At 48.6% G+C, this 6,000-nt stretch overlaps 1 long non-coding RNA gene across 1 annotated transcript in view; it reads right to left on the bottom strand.

Annotated features, from left to right (window-relative positions):
* Positions 1 to 3,982, bottom strand: part of LOC140384846 (uncharacterized) — a 409,015-nt gene extending 405,033 nt beyond the window's left edge. The window contains exon 1 of the long non-coding RNA XR_011933169.1: positions 3,822 to 3,982. This is a non-coding gene — a long non-coding RNA (uncharacterized lncRNA). The remainder of the gene's footprint in view (positions 1 to 3,821) is intronic.
* Between the last annotated feature and the right edge of the window lie 2,018 nt (positions 3,983 to 6,000).

Raw genomic sequence — 6,000 nt, forward strand, 5'->3', positions numbered from 1 at the left:
CCTTCCCTACCACAAAAAAAACAACCCGCCCAATATCAGCTGGTGAGTATCCAAGTCCGGAATGGCAACCAACATTTTCTTCACAAACTAAGCGTCATCCCAGTTCGGGGCATATACGCTAACCAGCACCACCAGCCTACCGAGGCCCAATCCCCCACCCTATCCCTGCAACCCCACCTAACCTACACATCTTTGGACATTATGGGGCAATTTTAGTGTGGCTAATGAACCTAATCTGCACAACTTGCGACTGTGGAAGGAAACTGGAGCACCTGGAGGAAACCCACGCAGATAGGGAGATGTTGCAAACTCCACACAGACAGCTACCCAAAGCCAGAAATGAACCCGGATCCCTGGCACTGAGGCAGCAGTGTTAACCACTGTGCCACCGTGCTGTCCCATGTTCTCCATCTATATAGAGAGATGTTTGCACAGCAGGCTCAGACTCCGCAGGCAGTAAGGGAATGGGTGACCACCAGGTAGAGCAATAGGACTAGGCCAGCAGTGCAGAAATCTCCTGCAGCTATTCTCCTGCAAAACAGATATAACACTTTGGATACTTTTGAGGGGAATGGCCCCTCAGCAGATAATAGCAGCAGTCACATTTGTAGTGTTTTGTTATGCTCTTGACATAGCATAAGCTGCTTCCTTGATGTACACTCTGACAAAGGAAGGTTCAGACTTGGAGATAGGTTTAACACATTTATTAAACTATTAACAATTCTCCTACTTGGATTCGACTCTCCTGTTAATCCTGCTATAGCTACTCAGACTAACTAACCAGTCTGCTACAATCCACGTGGTGGGTGTGATGTTCAATCAACTCTGTGTCTGTACTCACTAAGTGTCTCCACTGGAAAGAGAAAGATCATGTGGGCTGTGTCCTTATATAGGGGTTGGTGTAATGCCCTCCTGTGGTGGTGTCACCTCTGTGTGTGTCTTGAATGCCCATTGGTCGTGTCCTATCTTACTGGCCTATTGGCTGAATCTCTGTGTGTCATGTTTCTGGTGCTCCCTCTAGTGTCTAGCTAGGTTCGATTCAGAACCCAGGTTCGATTCCCGGCTTGGGTCACTGTCTGTGCGGAGCCTGCACGTTCTCCCCGTGTGTGCGTGGGTTTCCTCCGGGTGCTCCGGTTTCCTCCCACAGTCCAAAGATGTGCAGGTTAGGTGGATTGGCCATGATAAATTGCCCTTAGTGTCCAAAATTGCCCTTAGTGTTGGGTGGGGTTACTGGGTTGTGGGGATAGGGTGGAGGTGTGAGCTTGGTGGGGTGCTCTTTCAAAGAGCCGGTGCAGACTCGATGGGCCGAATGGCCTCCTTCTGCACTGTAAAGTCTATGATAAAAAAATGTTTTAAAAAAAAGGTGTAGTGTATGTACATTAACCCTTTGTGTATTTACAGTGATGCATATCACCACATGTAGCACAACGTTTGGCACTGCTGCACAAGCAGGAGCAAAAGGAGTAGAAGTACAATAGTTATAGAGGATTCAATTATGAGGGGAATGGTCTGACGTTTTCTGGCCACTAGAGAGACTCCAGGATGGTATGTTGCGCCCCCCTGGCGGCCACTAGGTGAGATCCAGATCAGCATATTTCAATGAGCTCATATTAATATGCATGCACTGGATTCTCCCGGCTCCTGGGAAATAATGGCCTCCCCACAAAGGCCTTGACCGGGCTCCTCCACTTAGTACTGGTCCACACAATGTGGAACAGATGTCATCGCACCTGGGGGGGTCTCCCAGGCCATTGGAGACCTCTGGGTGGGCAGCGACTGGGCAGAGTGGCACCCTGACTTTCCCCCAGCATCCGAACACCTTGGCACCGCCACCCTGGCACTGACAAGGTGCCAGACTGGCAATGCCTGGCTGGAAGGGGCACTGCCAGGGTGGCCAGGTGTCAGTGCAAGGGTGCCAGGGTGGCACTGCCAAGGGTCGGGGCCTGAGGGGGGCCATGCCCATGAAAGAGGTGGGGGAATGAAACGGGGGCACGAAGGGGCCTCATAAAGTTTGGAGAGGTGAATGATAGGGGTCCTGAAAGGGGATGGGGGGTGTAGGGTACATCAGAGACACATGGGGTTTGATGAAGGTAGAAGATGGTTTTTTGTGAACTCCATGGAAGACAATAATTTGGAATACCAGACTGCAGTTCATTGTATAATCAGGGCTCTATCCCCTGTCATTCTAATTCCTTCCTGATTCTGTGTTGGTATTTTTCATTCTGACAGGAATGATTTAACAATTGTGCGTAACTGTGAGCTTTTATCCTTAAGAACGGCAAGGCTTCCATCTGTCTTTAATGAAAATTGCTCCTCAGCATGCTCCTTCCAGTTAAGAAATATGCTGTGTTGGTTTGTGACACTCGGGCTGTGTAAAGAATAACCTTCTTCCTTTTTTTAAAGTTAAACGCTTATACTAGAAGTCTACGTTTTATGGTCTCCTTTGCTCTGATCATGATGAACATGAGCAGTGCCATTGCTGGGGAGGTGGGTGTGTGGAATAAGTCTCAATGAGAAGAGTGGGAATGCACAATGGGCATTCTGAGATCATTCTTTTCATGGGATATTTTGGGCTGGATTTTCCGGTTTTGGGGCTATGTCCAGAGGATCCCTGGCGTTTTCTGTGGGGAAAATCGGTGAGGCCCCAGCACCGATCCTCCTACGGGTGAGGGGCTAGCAGCCACGCCATGTAAAATGCACGGCCTTCCCGATATAAACGGCCGGAGAATTGCCGGGTCTCTGCCCACACATGCGCATGGCGAGGGCCTGCAGCGGCCGGGCCGTACAACGTGGTGCCGGCCGTGCGCGGACCCGACCTGCCAGTACCCCCTCGCCAACCCCAGGCCACCCCACCACCAGTACCCCCAACCCTCGCCGAAGCACCCCCGGCAAGCAGCACGGCTCGTGCCCGACAGTGGCGGCGCTGGACACAGGCCGCAGCCACCACGCCACGTTCCCGCACGGCTGGGACCATGAGTCAACCGCACTGTCGGGAACTTGGCCCATCGGGGGAAGGCCTTCAGGTCACGTCCTGAGGCCATCCCAACGGCGTGCGCTGCGCTCCTCAATGATGCCGTTTTGGAGGGGGCGGAGCATCCAAAAAACCAATTTCATCGTAAAAAGGGATTCTCCTCCCGATCGCCGATTACGAAATCTGCATCGAGGAATGGAAAATCCCACCCTTTGTCTCCTCAAGTTTGAGGAGAAAGACTCCCGGGTGTAATTATGGAAGGCTTGTCGGTACAGCCCGACAGTGCCTCACTGCTAGGGATAGTTCCAGGGAAGCCCCTTGCTTCATTAGTATTCCTTCCATAAACATTCAATCCCTTCAGCACCAATGATCAGTGGCAGCAATGTGTACCATCTACAAGATGCACTGCAGGAACTCATCAAGGCTCCTTCGGCAGTACCTTCAAAACTCACAACCACTACGATCTAGAAGGACAAGGGCAACAGATACCTGGAAACCCCACCATTTGGAAATTCCCCTCCAAGACACTCACCATCCTTACTTGTCAATATATTACCCTTCTTTCACTGTCGCTGGGTCAAAATCCTGGGACTCCTTCAGCATTGTGGGTCTGTCTACACATTGGAGACTGCAGGGGTTCAAGACGGTGGCTCACTATCACCGTCTCAAGGGCAACTAGGGATGGGCAATAAATGCAGGCCTCGCCAGCAAAACCCGTATCCCGTAAATGAGTAAAAATAATGTTAGTGCAGAGCAGTTGGGAACACAGAAACGGGGAGCCATTAGTTATCATTACTGCTGATTTGAGGTCTTGAAAATAAAAGGAAATACATCAAAATGTGATACTTACTTAGTGACAGATTGAGCAGAATGCATTAAGTACTGGATGGTTGAGGATTTGAGGACCTGTTCACACCAGGATGCTGCTGGTCCTCTTAGTTGCTCACTTGCCTGCAGCACTCTACAAGATAATGTCAAGCCCAGTCATGATTGCCATCTGCCTTTGCAAATCACTCTCCAGAGTCAGTCCCTGTCTTCAGGCAGTGCCAGACGCCACTAACCGGCACCAAGCATATCTCTGGTCCAATTCGAGGCTTTGCGCGTCAAAATAGCAGCCTGCCAGCAGGGGGTTGGAACCAGGAAATGATCTGGGCATCAGGCTTCCGACCCTGGATTGGAAATAGAGCACCTAATGTGCGAAATGTAAAATGTCCTTATGATGAAATAGCTGTTGCTCTTCTGAAATTGTGGGTTCGAGGTATATTGTAAGGGTAAGTTAGCCACACTGTAACTAACCAGCCAGCTTGTGCTGCTCCTGCATGAAATAGGAGGTTATTTATTTGTTATGGGCAATCATGCTTCACTCTGTTTAACAAAAATCCAACAAATAGAAAAAATATTTCCTCTGTCTCTTTAATGTCTGCTTTACTCCATAGTGTGTGCCTCTGTATGAAGGTTAAATTCCCATCAGTTTATCCTGGATGTCATAATCTTGTGAGGCAGCTCAATATGTGAAATGTATTGCACTTCCACTGCAATGCTGCTTTCAGTCAACATTAGGCAATTGCCCATGTTTTTATTGCATGTCAACAGAGCCATAATGCCTTCTGTAGGAAGTATTAGTTCCTGGTTTTGGGACCACCGAACACAAGTGTGGAAATGCTTCAAACCACAATGAGGCTGAAAGAGCTGGCAGAAATAAGCTTGTATTTTTTTCAGCATTCACAGACCTCAAAATTGTACATTTCCAAATCGCACTTCAAATGTAAGCATAGTTTAAGAGAACAAGCTCCTACCTGTAGAATCTGCCAAAGTAACACGCATAGACAAGCAGGTAGAAATCAGAGACTGGGCTTATTTCGATGTACAATAACTGCCACTCGCTGAAGGATCTCTCTCCCCAATCTGCTCACAGGCCAGGGTTTATATACTGGTGAGGTCTCACCTTATTAAAGGGGAAACCCCCACCCCCCTCCCCTGTTACCGGGGAAGTTCATATTCTGTGGAGGTCACGGAAATCTGATAGGCCTAATACTGTGACATCCATGGAGGTTATAACACTACCATTGCATGAATCACGTTGAGTAGCCAAGTGGCATCAAAGTGTTTTCCGGGGCAGCATGGTGGCACAGTGGTTAGCATTGCTGCCTCACGGCGCTGAGGTCCCAGGTTCGATCCCAGCTCTGGGACACTGTCCGTGTGGAGTTTGCACATTCTCCCCGTATTTGCGTGGGCTTCGCCCCCACAACCCAAAGATGTGCAGGGTAGGTCAATTGGCCACGCTAAATTGCCCCTTAATTGGAAAAAAATGAATTGGGTACTCTAAATTTATTTATTTTTAAATCAAAGTGTTTTCCGGGGTTTCAAAATTCATTTTCTCTTTTTCCTATTTTTCAACTTTGATCTTCAAAAGCTGTGGAGGTTGGAGGCTTTCCTTTCTGTATTTAAAAGCCATTGTTACCCGGAAGAAAATATTGGCTCTGCAATTACAACCAGCGGCCTGCCAATGGAATGCTACCAATGCTGTTAAGAACATAAGAACTAGGAACAGGAGTAGACCATCTGGCCCCTCGAGCCTGCTCCGCCATTTAATGAGATCATGGCTGATCTTTGTGGACTTAGCTCCACTCTCCGGCCCGTACACCATATCCCCGAATCCCTTTATTCTTTAGAAAGGTATCTATCTTTTTCTTAAAAACGTTTAAAGAAGGAGCCTCAACTGCTTCACTGGGCAAGGAATTCCAGAGATTCACAACCCTTTAGGTGAAGAAGTTCCTCCTACACTCCGTCCTAAATCTACTTTCCCTTATTTTGAGGCTATGCCCCCTAGTTCTGCTGTCCCCGACCAGTGGAAACAACCTGCCCGCATCTATCCTATCTATTCCCTTCATAATTTTATATGTCTCAATAAGATCCCCCCCGCATCCTTCTAAACTCCAATGAGTACAGTCCCAGTCTACTCAACCTCTCGTCATAATCTAATCCCCTCAACTCTGGGATCAACCTAGTGAATCTCCTCTGCACTCCCT

The sequence above is a fragment of the Scyliorhinus torazame genome, chromosome 10 (assembly GCF_047496885.1).
Source record: "Scyliorhinus torazame isolate Kashiwa2021f chromosome 10, sScyTor2.1, whole genome shotgun sequence".
NCBI lineage: Eukaryota > Metazoa > Chordata > Chondrichthyes > Carcharhiniformes > Scyliorhinidae > Scyliorhinus > Scyliorhinus torazame.